The sequence below is a fragment of the Electrophorus electricus genome, chromosome 9, assembly GCF_013358815.1.
Source record: "Electrophorus electricus isolate fEleEle1 chromosome 9, fEleEle1.pri, whole genome shotgun sequence".
In the NCBI taxonomy this organism is placed as follows: domain Eukaryota; kingdom Metazoa; phylum Chordata; class Actinopteri; order Gymnotiformes; family Gymnotidae; genus Electrophorus; species Electrophorus electricus.
Window position 1 is genome coordinate 21,869,418 of NC_049543.1, and position 17,599 is coordinate 21,887,016.

A 17,599-nucleotide genomic window follows, 5' to 3' on the forward strand; every position below is an offset into this window, starting at 1 on the left:
TGATGCACTGTATCATTATGTATAATGTCACAGTAGGTATGACTCACTGATGCACTGTATCATTATGTTTGATGTCACAGTAGGTATGACTCACTGATGCACTGTATCATTATGTATAATGTCACAGTAGGTATGACTCACTGATGCACTGTATCATGTATGATGTCACAGTAGGTATGACTCACTGATGGACTCTATCATTATGTATGATGTCACAATAGGTATGACTCACTGATGCACTGTATCATGTATGATGTCACAGCAGGTATGAGTCACTGATGGACTGTATCATGTTTGATGTCACAGTAGGTATGACTCACTGATGCACTGTATCATTATGTCATGGTAGGTATGAGTGATTAATGCACTGTATCATTATGTATGATGTCACAGTAGGTATGAGTCACTGATGCACTGTATCATTATGTATGATGTCTTAGCAGGTATGAGTCATTGATGGACTGTATCATTATGTATAATGTCACAGTAGGTATGACTCACTGATGCACTGTATCATGTATGATGTCACAGCAGGTATGAGTCACTGATGGACTGTATCATTATGTTTGATGTCACAGTAGGTATGACTCACTGATGCACTGTATCATTATGTATGATGTCATAGCAGGTATGAGTCACTGATGGACTGTATCATTATGTATGATGTCATAGCAGGTATGAGTCACTGATGGACTGTATCATTATGTATGATGTCACACTAGGTATGACTCACTGATGGACTGTATCATTATGTAGATGTCACAGTAGGTATGACTCACTGATGCACTGTATCATGTCATGGTAGGTATGAGTGATTAATGCACTGTATCATAATGTATGATGTCACAGTAGGTAGGAGTCACTGATGGACTGTATCATTATGTAGATGTTATGGTAGGTATGAGTGATTAATGGACTGTATCATTATGTATGATGTCACACTAGGTATGACTCACTGATGGACTGTATAATTATGTATGATGTCACAGTAGGTATGACTCACTGATGCACTGTATCATTATGTAGATGTCATGGTAGGTATGACTCACTGATGCACTGTATCATTATGTAGATGTTATGGTAGGTATGAGTGATTAATGGACTGTATCATTATGTATGATGTCACACTAGGTATGACTCACTGATGGACTGTATAATTATGTATGATGTCACAGTAGGTATGACTCACTGATGCACTGTATCATGTAGATGTCATGGTAGGTATGACTCACTGATGCACTGTATCATTATGTAGATGTCATGGTAGGTATGAGTGATTAATGCACTGTATCATTATGTATGATGTCACACTAGGTATGACTCACTGATGGACTGTATCATTATGTATAATGTCACAGTAGGTATGACTCACTGATGCACTGTATCATGCATGATGTCACTGATGGACTGTATCATTATGTACGATGTCACGGTAGGTATGACTCACTGATGCACTGTATCATTATGTATGATGTCACAGTAGGTATGAGTCACTGATGGTCTGTATCATTATGTATAATGTCACAGTAGGTATGACTCACTGATGCACTGTATCATGTATGATGTCACAGCAGGTATGAGTCACTGATGGACTGTATCATTATGTATGATGCCACAGTAGGACTCACTGATGCACTGTATCATTATGTCATGGTAGGTATGAGTGATTAATGCACTGTATCATAATGTATGATGTCACAGTAGGTAGGAGTCACTGATGGACTGTATCATTATGTAGATGTTATGGTAGGTATGAGTGATTAATGGACTGTATCATTATGTATGATGTCACAGTAGGTATGACTCACTGATGGACTGTATCATTATGTATAATGTCACAGTAGGTATGACTCACTGATGCACTGTATCATGTATGATGTCACAGCAGGTATGAGTCACTGATGGACTGTATCATTATGTACGATGTCACGGTAGGTATGACTCACTGATGCGCTGTATCATTATGTATGATGTCATAGCAGGTATGAGTCACTGATGGACTGTATTATTATGTATGATGTCACAGTAGGTATGACTTACTGATGCACTGTATCATTATGTAGCTGTCATGGTAGGTATGAGTGATTAATGCACTGTATCATTATGTATGATGTCACACTAGGTATGTCTCACTGATGGACTATCATTATGTATAATGTCACAGTAGGTATGACTCACTGATGCACTGTATCATGTATGATGTCACAGCAGGTATGAGTCACTGATGGATTGTATCATTATGTACGATGTCACGGTAGGTATTGTTCACTGATGCACTGTATCATTATGTATGATGTCACAGTAGGCATGAGTCACTGATGGACTGTATCATTATCTATGATGTCACAGCAGGTATGAGTGATTAATGGACTGTATCATTATGTATAATGTCACAGTAGGTATGACTCACTGATGCACTGTATCATGTATGATGTCATGGTAGGTATGTCACTGATGCACTGTATCATTATGTATGATGTCACAGTAGGTATGAGTCACTGATGGACGCATCTTACCTAGCAACGGTCCTTTAACCGAGTTGCACCCTGTGTGTGTGTCTCTCTCGCGCGTCCTCAAAAAAAAAAAAAAGATTCCTATGATATTGTGTATAATTTGCAGCCGTCAGGGAGCCCCTATTAAAATGCAGGAAACTCCCAAAACGTCCAGGAGAGATGGGACGTCTCGCTCTCTGAATAACTTGCAAGCGTACTGCTTACTGCATTGTTGCAATGACCTATTTTAAACTAGCATTATTCCAGTATATTCTAACTACCGTTTAATCAGACATTGCAATCAAATACGTGACCAGGTATAAAGTCTTTGGAGAGTCCTAAAACCCATTACCAAGGCACAACGCAGGATTAAAAAAAGCACAATTTCGGAACTCCCTCCCCAAGTCTGCGTGGGCGCCATTAATTGGATGCTAATGTAAAGCCCGTAAAGCGACGCGTGTGAGTGGATCGAATGATCTGCACGTAACAGGCGAGAGGCGCTTCAGCGCCCGTGCTGATCGGATGATGGATGGCAGGGTTGCGCGGCCGAAGGTCAGAGGCTCTGCCGCCATTTGAAGACAAAGATCACCAGCTCATGAGCAATAGCGCGAGCTGACAGCCGTCTCCGCGCTCCGTCACTGGACTAGTTTCAGACCAAGACTAGAGATAATATATATTATACATCATGCACAAGTATTACACAAATCTTCCCACAGAGTGTGCGCGAGGTTCACTGCGAGCCGCTTCTGTCATGAGGCAACCGACCCAACGGGAGCGAGCGTGCTAATTAACGGCAGCGTGGCAGGCACCGCTCCTGCCTGTGGCATCAATAATAGGTTTATCTGCTGCTATAAAAGAGCAAAGGTCGCAGTGTGTTTTTAGTAATTAATGTGGACTTCACTCGAACATATTTGACTATTTGCATACTTATATGTTGCAATACAAATGACATTTAAACAATACACAGTATTACAGAAATACTCAGGTAAAAGCGGATTCCATTCCTAAAGCTTGGTGTGTCTCTCTGGTGTCTCTCTGGTGAATTAGAATAGATAATTAGTTTAATTACGTTTGGGCGTAATGAGCCGTGTTCGCCATACCCGAGATTTGTTTGCGGTGGCGCAGCGGTGCCGATATCTTTACGGATGAGAAACGCACCAGCTCATTCAGAGTCAAATGGACCTCGAAATGGGAGAGAATAGTCCTTCAGACAAAAACGACACACACACAGCTTGATCTGTCCGAAGGCCGTTTTAATATGGGCGTGACTGGGACGTAACCCAGCGGTGGCGTCTGCATCCCTCCTTCAGAAATCAAAGCTGCACTTTGTCTTTATATTATGGGATCACACTTTTTTTTTCCCCCAGTGGACAGTGATGACCAGTACAGTGGGAGAAAATTGTGTTTGTCGTTTCTAATACCTTACGCCATGTGAACCTTTTTCACGTTAATGTTTTGAGAATGTGTCCTTACAAAGATGTTCCTGTGCCACTAGATGACAAGAAACAACAAAATCAACAAACCTACAAAAAAAAAACCCCCTACAAAATCAATAAAAAACTACAGGCAGTATACAAGATGCTCCAGAATGGCCCATTCCAGTTAGCAGTAGAAGACAATGGAAACTTGTGGTTTCCAGTAGTTACCATCACGTTGTATATGGAGCTTGCAGACCTGGATGTGTCTTCACACCGTAAGAGACCGGGGTACCCATAAAATGATCTGAACGGTTTTGTTTGTTTTGGGTTGTTTTTTAATTGGGGAATGAAATTTTATGAACATTTCAAATAAATCATCGCAGGTGATGAAAAGATCGATGTTTAAGGTTCGATCCCGAGCTTTAGCTGTGCGTAGCGGCCGACGGGGGGGGGGGGGGGGGGGGTTCACTGTGTTCGGTTAGGAATGACATCACAGGCTCTGTGTCTACTCACCCAGAGTGGAGTGGAGAATCAGGGGAAAGTCTTCATACTCAGTCAGATATCCCGAACAGGGTGTGACTGCGCCTGACACACCTGGAGCGAATGAGAAAAAAGAAGGAGAAAGAGAGAGAGAGGGAGAAAGAGAGAACGAAAGCGAGGAGAGAAAGAGGATGAGAGAGAGGATGTGAGAGTCAACAGCTACATTTCTTTTGAGATTGTCACTCGTGCAAAAATATGAACATTCAGCTGTAGCTCAGTGTTTTATTGATGTTCATGCTTTTGATACTCCTCTCTCCCCTAGACTTGCCAAACTCCCCAGGCCAAAAGCACTGACCTGGGATCAGTTGTAGCCTTTTTCATCCTACTAAGTCCAGTTAAATGAAACATGACAGAACCTGACCCTAAATCAAAACTCTTGCCCCAAGCTGCTTGCTCAATTTGGACTCAAGGTGGTTTAATCCCTCCACACATCTCCTGCTCAGGATCCTCTCTGCCACAGCCTGGAGTCCTGCGCCAGTCTCTCAGGCTAGTCCACGAATCTCCAAGGCTAGTCCACTAATCTCCCAGGAGTCCTGCGCCAGTCTCCCAGGCTAGTCCACGAATCTCCCAGGCTAGTCCATGAATCTCCCAGGAGTCCTGCGCCAGTCTCCCAGGCTAGTCCGTGAATCTCCAGGGAGTCCTGCATCAGTCTCCCAGGCTAGTCCACTAATCTCCCAGGAGCCGCGCCGTTTGCTCAGAGTAAACACTCTTCTCTGAAGCAGAGAAAGCTTTCCAGAACAACACACTGAGCACTCAACACACTGCTGCTCCAGAACACACACACGTGCGCGCGTGTTCCCAAGGGCCCTGGGGCAGCCAGTGAACAAGGTGTAAGCATGGGTAAGCGGGGTGTGCCGAGCTGGAGCTGTGAACAGAGATCACACAGAGGACCTGAAGGATGTCAGCTGGGACAGGCGAAAGGGGAGTTGCCCAGAGGGCAAACTGAAGGCAATTACACACTACTGTCCTGTTGTCCACAGAGGGGAATACAGAAAGAGAGAGATAGAGAGGGAGAGAGAAGTCTCACTGCTCAGTGGTCACACAGATGTAGAGAACAGAAGCAGGGCCAGGGTGAGTACAGAGGGATTGATGAGACTAGAGTGATTCTTGACGGATCAGATGGACGGGTCCGTGGCTGGATCAGTAACACACAGAGCTCCACTTCAACTCAGACGCCAGCAAGGTGGAAGTGGGGCACTGCTATGGGCGGGTATTATTAAAGATGAGCTAGTTGGACCTTTTTGGGTTGAAGTTGGACTCAAAATCAACTCCCAAACCTACTGCCAGTTTTTAGAAGACACTTTCTTCAAGCAGTGGTACATGGAAAAAGTCTGCATCTTTCAAGAAGGCCATGATTTTTATGCAGGACAGTGTTGCATCGCATGCATCAAAGCACTCCACTGCGTGGCTATCCAGTAAAGGCCTTAAAGATGAAAGAATATTGACATGGCCCCTTCCTCACCTGACCTACACCCGATTGAGAACTTGTGGACACTTCTTAAATGGAAGATTTGCGGTGAAGGAAAACAGCACAGCTCTCTGAACAGTGTCTGGGAGGCTGTGGTTGCTGCTGCACAAAAAGTTGATTGTCAGCAGATTAAGAAACGGACAGACTCCATAAATGAAAGGGTTATGGCTTATATTGAAAAGAAGGGTGGCTATACTGGTCACTGATTTTATTTATTTATTTATTGAAATGTCAGAAATATTTCTTTGTAAATTTTGAGTTGTTTGTTTAGTATTCTAACAGATGAAAATAAACAAGTGAGATGGGAAAATATCCATTTTTCATTTAGTTGCATAATAATTCTGCACACTAATAGTTGGCCAATAATTGACAGGAGAGGAAGAGGATGAGTATGGATGAGAAGAAACTGAAGGACAGTTTCTTCAGAATCAGGTTTACTGGTCAAGTATGCGAACACACACACAAGGTGTTTGGGTCTGGCTGTTGATCAATCAAGCACACCAGACACCATATACAAGCAGTACACATACGGACCACATACAGCACAGCAATAGGCAATATACATCAAGTTCCAGTATTTCATAGTGCTAACATCAGTAGCGACTATGTATGGGAGTGAAGCTGTGATAAAGCATTGTACAATGTTTAGAGCAGTGTGTTATGGCTATGAGTATCATTGTAGTTTAGAGCAGTGTGTTATGGCTATGAATATCATTGTAGTTTAGAGCAGTGTGTTATGGCTATGAGTATCATTGTAGTTTAGAGCAGTGTGTTATGGTTATGAGTATCATTGTAGTTTAGAGCAGTGTGTTATGGCTATGAGTATCATTGTAGTTTAGAGCAGTGTGTTATGGCTATGAGTATCATTGTAGTTTAGAGCAGTGTGTTATGGCTATGAGTATCATTGTAGTTTAGAGCAGTGTGTTATGGCTATGAGTATCATTGTAGTTTAGAGCAGTGTGTTATGGCTATGAGTATCATTGTAGTTTAGAGCAGTGTGTTATGGCTATGAGCATCATTGTAGTTTAGAGCAGTGTCTTATGGCTATGAATATAATTGTAGTTTAGAGCAGTGTTTTATGGCTATGAGCATCATTGTAGTTTAGAGCAGTGTTTTATGGATATGAGTATCATAGTTTAGAGCAGTATGTTATGGCTATGACTATTATTGTAGTTTAGAGCAGTGTGTTATGGCTATGAGTATTATTGGAGTTTAGAGCAGTGTGCTATGGCTATGAGTATTATTGTAGTTTAGAGCAGTGTGTTATGGCTATGAGCATCATTGTAGTTTAGAGCAGTGTGTTATGGCTATGAGCATCATTGTAGTTTAGAGCAGTGTGTTATGGCTATGAACATTGTAGTTTAGAGCAGTGTGCTATGGCTATGAATATCATTGTAATTTAGAGCAGTGTGCTATGGCTATGAGCATCATTGTAGTTTATAGCAGTGTGCTATGGCTATGAGTATTATTGTAGTTTAGAGCAGTGTGTTATGTCTATGAATATTATTGTAGTTTAGAGCAGTATGTCATGGCTATGAGACACAAGATGTTAAGGCACTGCAGATCCTGTTTCTAGAAGTTTCAGTACACAGGGTTCTACAGCACCTGATGAAGAGGAGCAGTAACGAGAGGTCGTGTCTAGGGTGCAAGGGACCTGGAATGATTGCTCCTTTCTGTTTCCTGCCCTTGCCAGGTTCTTGAGGAAACCCCATTATCCTGACAGGCTTTTGGGCTTTTGTACGATAACCGTGCTAAAGCCATCTAAAACAGGCCACCTCAGAACCACCCGGCATTCCTAGGGCACTGTTGAAAGTGGCATGACTTCAGTGTGGGGATTGATCTGTTTAATTCTACCCCTCCTGTTCTGTGGTGGGAAAATGTATCAATGGCAATAAAGTGAAATGCACACTGATCAGTGATCAATACACCGATCAATATAGTTAAGTGTACATTTAGATTTAGCCGTAAATCAGCCTGATGTGAGGACAGCCTTTATTGATCTGCATTTATCTCTAAATGTATATCACCATCATGGAAAAACCTCAAAGCACAATATAAGTCAGTGCCATTAATACAGAGGAAGAAACTACTCATTGGCTCATGAAGATTCGTATGCATACATTAGCATAGGTTTTGCATTATTTTAGCATAAATTCATTAATGGGGTTGACAAACCCCTCTGTGAAATGTGTTTGTTAGTTGTCTGACCTCTCTTGCCTGTTCAAAGGGGTTTATTTCCAACACAGGGGACTATATGTGAATTTTTTTGCATCATTACAGTGTGGATATTTAACTGAAATGGCTGTTTTGATTGCGGTGTGTCTACGCACTTTCAGTGATTGACTTGTGATCCTGATGCACTCGTGCAAAAGGTGTGTAAAAATCATATAATCACGAGTCCGTGTGTTGCTTATTATAAAATATAGTTTTCATGCAATTATGGCCCCTTTCAAACACTTACAACTTTGACACATACAGGTCTTGTGCTATATAAATGTTTTTAATATCTAATGCCATGTATATTAAGTAGCTTTTGTAATTTGACTGAGTATGCTAGTTCTATACCGGGTATTTATGTTTTTAACTGTTGTCAATGAAATATATGTTTCCTCCAGGGCATATTACGGATGATTTGCACACGGGGAAGGGCATCATATGAGTGACTTTGGAAACATATTGAGGGGCACAGTAAGCTACCAAGTTTCCACTAGCCCACAGCAAGTCTCCTTTAGCCACCAGCAGGTCAGAAGCGATTCCTCTTAGAGCAGATAACAGAGAAGAGGTGTGCTTGTAGGTGTGCTTGTGTTAGTCTTTCAGCTGGTCACTTGAACATAATGATAGAGACCCTTGAGCGTCGAGTGTCCAGGAAAGATCGGTCAGCTTGACGTGGTCAGCTGCTGTGGTTGGGCCCATTTACCACAGGGGCCTCCATTTTTTCTGTGTGACATTTTGAGATAGTATGGTGAGATTAAGAGACTCTGTGTGTGTGTGTGTGTGTGTGTTTGACATTAACACATGTGGTCATGCTGGATGTTTAGTCTTACCAGTGTAAGGAGGACAGGATGGTGAAGCTGTTCCAACCAGGTGAACGAAAGAACAAAACTCCTCCGAATTTCCCTGGAAGGGCAGAGAGAGAGAAAGAGAGAGAGAGAGAGAGAGAGAGAGAGAGAGAGAGAGAGAGAGAGAGAGAGAGTCAGACCTTATGACCACCTTTTCTCTTTATCAGTCAATAGGACATGCAGTTCGACATCAGCTCAAAGTAAATAATGAGTTTTCCCCCAAAGAAACCAGCACATTTATTCTTGCACATACATCATAATTGACCCAGATCCAAGAAACCCCAGCAAATTAAAAACTAATCCTAATAGTGCTTCACCTTAAAATACTTTACAGCGTTACGAATGCATCGCAGTATCCTCAATAAATAAGTGTGTTACATATGCGTTCGATTATTTTGACCGTCGTGTTCGGACAAGTTGTGGTAGCTAGCGATGACAGTCAGGTCTACTGGGATACCGGCTGTTAATTTACCCTCTCGCTTTGCACTCAACCCACAACACACCTAATTGATCTGCTGATTGATTGATTGATTGACTGTGCCATTCCTCTCACTCCCCACAAGGCCAGACCTGAGTAATCGATAACGGTGTGTTCAAAACAAGCTCATACTTGAACTACTTTCACTCGCAGACCCAAGCAATCAATGGCATGGAAAGAGCACAGGATAAGGAGACAGCACTTTCATACAGCATCAAAACAAACTAATCAATGACGGAGCATGGGCCAAGTGCTTCCAATGAGACATTGCATATACATTTAGAACACCTAAGAAGCTTTATATACCATTTTGCTTGCAAAGCTGATGAAGGACGTCTGTCGTAAACGTTGTTTCTCTGGAAACTGTGTACTTTACTACAATGTTGAATATCTCTACAGTACACTGTTGTCCCGGAATGTTCTTTGGAGATATATATATATATATATATATATATATATATATATATATATATATATATATATATATATATATATATATATATATGCTTTCAAAATGTTTTTCAAATGTTTTCAGCAAAATAATAATAATAATATTGGACTAAAGATAACGGAGCCTATTTGGTCCTTGACTTTTTTTTTCTGTTTTCTCTGCGAGACACACCGTACCATTCCCGGACGAAACAAAAAACGAACACAAAGGGCAGCGCCAAAAGCGACGCCTTTTGTTCCCCTCACTGTTTCAGCGGCGTCTCCACCGCGCTCCAGAGAACCCTCTCTTCATTTAGCGCACACCGCCTAATTATGCACGACTAGCTGTTTACCCGCATGATCAAAAGGTTCTTCTCTTTCCTGAAGTGCACTCCAAAATTGGCTGCGCCAAGCGTAGAGCGCCGGCGTTCTGGCCCCGCCCACACGGAACACGCATTAATTAGCTTGCATAATTAGCGTAATGAGTTGCGGAGGCGCGGTCCCGGACACCTAAGACGCCATGCTAATGCGCGCCTGTCCGCGGCAATTGCGCGCACTCGGGGAGGAGACGAATGAGCTAACAAATGGTCTAGCGCGACGCTAATCGTTTTAAATGTGTTCGCATTAAAATCGTCGCAGTCGCTCCAGAAGTGATCATTAAAAAACAAACAAACAAAACAAAACAGCGCAATACATCGGTACAGACGTAGCGCTCGCGGTTCGCCTGTTAACATGTCTTAACGAAAGAACAAGAACATGCCGATTCCTGTAACGGGAAATAAAAGTCTGACCAGATGGGATCACACGTCCAGGCTCAGAGCAAATCTGTAACCACTCTGAGGTGTTCGCTGCCCTTCCCATCGTGGCCCACTGCCGTTCGACTCTAAATTCTATTTCAACTATTTTCTAGTTTAACCCTACAGTAAAAACCTGTTCCCTCTTCCGTCTTTTTCTGTGTCACATGGTGTGATGGAAGCAGCCGACGCATGGTCAACTCCACTGTGATAATCTATGATGGATGATGAATGAGTTTCCTGGGACTATAGAGCACATGGCAGACTTAGCAAACCAAGGACAGGTCCAGGGAGGGGGAACAGTGGCTCAAGGAAAAAAAAGGCAGACACTGAGATGTGAATAATATAATCATCAGCATTATAATTCACTTCTACTGCTTCAGCTAAATATGTTCAGCTTGATGTCCATTTAAAAAAAAAAAACCTGATTCTTTGGCAGAAGTGTACTACATGCCCAGGCAGAATGAGTGAGTGCAGGCGGGTTCTCATAGTTCCACGGGGAAGACAGACAACCCTAATGACCAATAAGCTTTGAGTGAAAGGGCTCCAGGTCAAAGCTGTCTTTAGGACATATCCAACAATACAGTCCCTGGGCCCCTGTAAAGCTCATATCTGAACAGCTAGCTACCATGAGCTTGAAGCTATAGTTTACAAGTGTATAGTACTAAAACCTGATATAGCACAGGATTGCCTTCAGTCAATCAACCAAATTGCATGGTTTCTCATCCAGGTATTAAACCCCACATACCTTTTCTACAGTGAAAAGGAGCTCACAGATCCTGATCACGCGCTGGAGTTCTAAATTTAACCTTCCCCTCGCGTGTGATTAAAACTTTAACTGGGGGCGGAGAGGCGAGCTGCTTCACACCACACCGCTTTCGTTGTTCACGGCAGGTGTGCTCTGCTGGTTCTCTCGGGCACTTGGTGCCTAAGACACATCACACATTTATCTGACACCATTCTGTCAAAGCGCCGCGCGGCGCAGTGCTGGCCCGTCTGCCGCTCCGCAACACGTGCTCGGCACGAAGGAAAAGGAGGTCTCGCGGTTCTCCGACAGCAGGCGGCGGCTTAGCGCGCGTGTGCGCGCGCATGCTCGGGCCCTGCGCCCAAAACGTCACGGTCAGTAGCGCCGCGCAACGGCACGCGGCAGGGAGAACACGGGAGATCTGCGGCTGGCAATTACATAACGCGCCAACGCTGCCGCTTGCGTTCATTTCCCCCGTATGTTTACGAGGGAACTGAAACAAATGAGTATTTACGCGGGGTTAAGAAGCATACTCCGTGACCTTAAATGTGCAGTTATCTCGCTACGGAATTGAAACACTGCGTGCGCAATAATCAGGTTGCTGAATGTCAGCTGCAGAGCTACACCCTTGCCACGCCCAGGAACGAAACTAAGCTTTTAGGGAACTTTTAAATATAGACGCGTTGTGGTCGGTAGTTATTTTTAAAAATGTTTGAGAGAAACGCGTCTTCTCGAGGTGTTACATCCTTTCAAAGGACCGTAATTATTATATCCCAAACAGGTGTGCACGAGCTTTGGCGAGCGTTACCCCGGGAGAGCTGCTCGCGTTAACGGCGCGATGCTTCAAAGTGCGGCGCGCCACCAGCAGCGGGCATTTGGAGCGGCAGCTGGACTGCTCGCCGACAGCACGTCCGTCTCTCCTGCTTGGCGGCCGTGATTAGCAGTGATGTTTCCGGCCGTGACGGAGGCTTCGGGGGCGCACGGTAACACGGGGGGGAGCGCACGGCTGAGTGCGCTAGCCTTCGGGCGCGTTCCGTCAAGGCGGAACGGCAGCGGGTAAAAGCGGAAAGCGGGTGACTGAGGCCCGATCCTTATCCTTTAAAACGCCACGCGTGAAGAAGGAGGTGGCAGAGGGGTGTTGGGTTCAGATAAGGGATGGACACGGAGAGAGATACTGCGGTGAAAGAAACGGCAAGACGAGAGCTGAGATCGAGTGAAACCCAAAGAGAAAAGAACGCCGGGGAGAAAGAAAGGGAACGCATTAAGAGGAGGGGGAATCTAATAAAGGGAGATGCGGCGTCTGGTTAAAGGCCTTTTAAGAAACTCTAGCCTCGAGCACCCCCCACCCCCCATACCTGCACGCGCCCTGCTGAAAACGATAGCATTGATCATATACTATAAGACTATTTCCTGGCCTAGACTACCTGGCACTGAGCTCTATACGCCGCCTAGCTGAAAGCATCATCTTCCAGCTCACCATCCCTAGGGAGCATCCATCCATCAATCCATCAGTCCATCCATCCATCTTTACTGTCTTATTTCTCCCCATTCTCCTTCTTAAATGTAAGGAGCAGCTATGAATGAATTTCACACACTATCTCTCTCTCTCTCTCTCTCTCAAAGCCCTAGAGGTTTTTCAGGTCAACAGATCAACCAGATTGAATAAAATAATGCATACTGTATTTGAGATTTATTATATAATGCCTTGAGATTTATTATATAATAAATCTTTATTCTGTGTGTGATTTGTGTGTGCGTGTGTGTGTGTGATTTGTGTGTGTGTGTGTGTGTTGTGCGCGTGTGATATATGAGGTGGAGAGAAATGAAGGGCGTTTTTAGGTCATGCAAATGCAGCGCATCCCTCTCCAAACATACACACACACACACACACACACACACACACACACACACACACAGCTCTGTCGTAACTGGATTAATCTGGGGGCTCTGGGAGTGACTCCTTGCTGCGCTTAAGTAGGCCAGACAGCAGGGGGCGGAGCATGGAGCAATGGTCATAAATCTGAGAGAGAGAGCGGGATGGAGGGAGAGGTGAGGGAGAAAGAACATGGGGAAGAGAGGAAAGAAACCAAGTTAAAAGAGATAAACGATGAAGGAGATGATGTCTGAAAGAAATACTCATAGAGCAAATTGGAAAGAAAGAAAGAAAGAAAGAAAGAAAGAAAGAAAGGAAGAAAGAGTGTAGCCTGAGAGAACAGAGGAAGAATGAGATATACAGGAGATGGAGGTGGTGGTGGTGTGTGTGTGTGTGTGAGTGTGTGTGAGTGTGTGTGTGTGAGTGTGTGTGAGTGTGTGTGTGTGTGAGTGTGTGTGTGTGTGTGTGTGAGAGTGTGTGTGTGAGTATGTGTGAGTGTGTGAGTGTGTGTGTGTGTGTGTGTGTGAGTGTGTGTGAGTGTGTGTGTGTGAGTGTGTGTGAGTGTGTGTGTGTGTGAGTGTGTGTGTGTGTGTGTGTGAGAGTGTGTGTGTGAGTATGTGTGAGTGTGTGTGTGTGTGTGTGTGTGTGTGTGTGTGTGTGAGTGTGAGTGTGAATGTGTGTGTGTGTGTGAATGTGTGTAGGTCTCAAATTTACCACAAGTCGGTGCTATTGATCTAGTAATGCGTGACACTACTGGTGACCCAGATATACCAGCACACGTAATAGTGTGAGAGGGGACTCACCACTGCACTAGAGATTCACATAAACAAACAGAGAACCCCACCCTCTAGTTGTATATGCACATACCTTCATTTATATATAGAGATTCTCATATTCTCCCAAATTAATCATGGGCTCTGAAGTCTATTTTCACTGTAGACATTAAATTAAAAAAACTATTATAAGGAGAGTTTAGAGATGTCTGTTCTGATCAAGATGAAGTTAGAGCCCCATCTAATGAGTTATGGGATTTGTAGGCTTTTGTAGGTTAAAGTTGGCTCTGTCTGAGCTGTTACAGGGCAGGTTTGCCAGATTGCGTCAGCATAATAGAGAAGCAGGGTGCAGGAGACAGACAGGCTCCATTTAAAATGCAGCAGGCTTGCGACAGATACACCTGTCTGGCTGTCTGATGGACAGTCTCACTAAGGCCTAAACTTTCACACCCAGCCCAGAAACAAGAAGAACTATGTAGCAGACATAATAGATATAACATATTTATAATCTATATATAGATTATATAGTTTTAGAATCTAGAGTTATTTTTCTGTAGTAGCGCTTTGGGCAACAATGAAGTCAAACTATTAAGGTGTTCTATCATTTTCTAGAATTCATTCCTGATTGTATTCCAAAAACTCCCAAAGACCTGGATCTGGACTAATGGGGAAAAAAACCCTCTAATTTATTCAAAGGTATGCCAAAAAAACAAACAAACAAAAAATATGAATTCAACATGCCATTACCCCAAACGTACTCCAGCACATTTCAACTGAGCTTTTGCCCTGTATAATTAAGGTATATTGGTACATACAAATCCACACTGGAATCTCTGGAATCTCTGGATGAACGTATTCCATGACCTACTCTCTCATTACCAAACTTTATGTTGATGAATGATGCAAAAGGCGCTAATGGCTCATGAAAGTGGGGCGTCATACTGGGGTGCGGGAGCTTATAACATGGCGGGGCCGTATGATGTTGGCAGGATCTTACAATGTGAGCGGGGCCTTACTGCTTGGCGCTCCAATTCAAGGAGTGCCACTTTATAAAATGAGAAGGATCCCAGGAATTAAAAAGGATGCCTACTAACACATTTCACACACTAAAACTCAAATCTGCCTATAGCCATTACAATCTTTCACACACTGTTTGGCTCTAATAGTCACCATCCTCGGGGCAGCTACTGCCCTTATGGTGAAGGACCCACGATTTTAAAGGCTTTTTATTTTCCCAAACTTTTCTGCAGGAATGAAAATGTTTCTTTTTGGAACCGTTGTGCTCTCTTGGAAAGAAAACACCTGATACTGATGAGTTTGAGAAGGAGGAAAGGAGAGGAGAGGTTGTTCCTTGACGACTAAAGGACCGCAGTGGTATATGAGCTATAAAACCACGCAGACAAAACTCTGATTTAGTCTCTCACTCTCGTGCGCCCGCACACGGCGCAGCTGTGCACAGTAGCTTTAATGAACCGTGGTGGCGAGTTCCATGCAGCACTGTCCTGGAATGCTGGGAACCGGAAAGCCTCATAGACAATATGGAGGAAACATAGCCACGAAACTTAGCAGCCACCCCATGGGGCAAGAGACATGCAAAAATAAAAATGAAAACAAAACAAATCTTATAAACAGAACACCAGAGTATTCCTTTGTGTGTGTTAATGAGGGATGGAGAAAGAAGTCCCCCACCGTCGACGCATGTGAGAATTGTTTATGTTTTGATTAAATATTCCATTTTGGCATGCTGATGTATTCCGCTATAGGGACTTTCTGCTTCTGCTGCCTTTCTGGAATATTATTCCCCAAATGGACGGCTTTATTGCGACCCTCAGAAGTAGGACACTGTTTAAATATTCACTCACTCACGTTGCATGCGAGTCTGGGTCAAGTCAATTTTACCTATACAGTGCTTTTTTTTTTTTACAATGTTACAAAGCAGCTTTATGGAGATCCATGTCTAGACACCTAATGAGCCCACTGCACTCAAGAGTGGAGAGGGACAGCTTCATATGTCCTTTGTGGATGAGAGGAAGACAACTCAAAAATGGATCCTGCCCACCTCTTGGCAACTCTGGACAGTTATTTGTGGTTTGAAAGATACTTGAAACAGTTCTTTGTGCTAAAAAATTTAAAGATTTATATTTATAACCTGAAACACACCTGATCTCTATTCAGCCTCATATCCCCTTCTATCTCTCTTGTTTTCTCTCCCTCACACACACACAGACACAGATATCCTACACATTTGGTCCTCAAGGATGAACAGAGAAGAACATGGTCAATTTAAGTTAAACAAGATACCATCACCAGCCATCCAGTAGGGGTCACTGTTGAGCCCCTTTTTATTCTGACTGCACCTGTCACGCCTGTTCAGGCTCTTTATCTTATTTTCCCCCATTATAAACAAGCAAACACAAACAGACAAATGAATAAACATCCCGTAGTAGTTCACGGAAATTGGTACGGCAGTGGGGTCACGGCGAAGTTACGGAGGGGCCGGGCGGTGTCTAGGACGACAGCGTTGCCTTGCTCCTCTCTGGCTGTGCTATAATGGGGGATTGTGGGACACTCCCTTAAAATGGTTCTGTCGTCCACATTTGGAATAACAACAGTGTATGAGGTTCTGTTTGTGCCTGCAACAACGTGTCCCCATGAGGACAGAAAAAATGCAGGCACATAAACAGCAGCCTTTGTTTGAACTAAGAAAACCCAAATATTCATTTTAATGTTAAGGTCCATGGAAATATCCCACATCTATAGCAGAGTGTGTGTGTGTGTGTGTGTGTGTGTGTGTGTGTGTGTGTGTGTGTGTGTGTGTGTGATTCAGTAGGAAGTATGTCCCTGTTCTGACCTCAGCAGTGCCAAGCACCTACACTAAATTGTCCCTGACTCTGTAGTCTTACCTCGTTCAGAGACCAAGTTTATGCTTTTATAGACAAAAACACAAACTGAGCGAAATGTTCTGTTTTTGGTGGGGTTTAGGAAGTGGGAGTGAATGGAACAACGGCATTCCAATTTCCTCCTATTTTGGTTTTATTCAAATACAGTTTGATATTTAAGGCCCTTTGGGTTGTCAGTCACACAAGTTGCTTTAAAGCGCCGCCTCATTTTTCTCATTATGCCCCGCCCCCTTCGTTAAGGCTGCTAGAGGAGCGTGAGAACCCGTTATGAGATGACCAAAGATAAAAAATCTCTCTCTCTCTCTCTCTCTCTCTCTCTCTCTCTCTCTCTCTCTCTCTCTCTCTCTCTCTCTCTCTCTCTCTCTCTCTCTCTCTCTCTCGCTCTCTCTCTCTCTCTCTCTCTCTCTCTCTCTCTCCATTGTGGGCTATTACAGCTGCTGTAAAGAGGAGAGGTGGGCCTGGTTAATAATATGCTGGGAAATTGGGTCACTGCTCATTTGCATGTGCTGCCACTTTCTTAGGGGAAGGCGGAGCAAGGCGCGGCCATGGACACCCATGTTCAAACACAGTCTCGGACGGGCCTTGGTAATTTAATTTTGGCAATTGATGCAATTTTGTGCAACGCCACAG

General features: G+C 43.7%; 1 protein-coding gene across 50 annotated transcripts in view; it reads right to left on the bottom strand.

The window, feature by feature from the left end:
• The window catches only part of LOC113582932 (protein tyrosine phosphatase receptor type D), a 404,960-nt gene that overhangs the window by 260,551 nt on the left and 126,810 nt on the right, over nt 1-17,599 (bottom strand). For all 50 annotated transcript variants that reach the window (XM_035529853.1, XM_035529844.1, XM_035529843.1 and 47 more), the window contains exons 5-6: nt 8,963-9,035; nt 4,424-4,504 (exon numbers count right to left, since the gene is read on the bottom strand). The gene's annotated coding sequence lies outside the window, so the exon portion shown is untranslated. The remainder of the gene's footprint in view (nt 1-4,423; nt 4,505-8,962; nt 9,036-17,599) is intronic.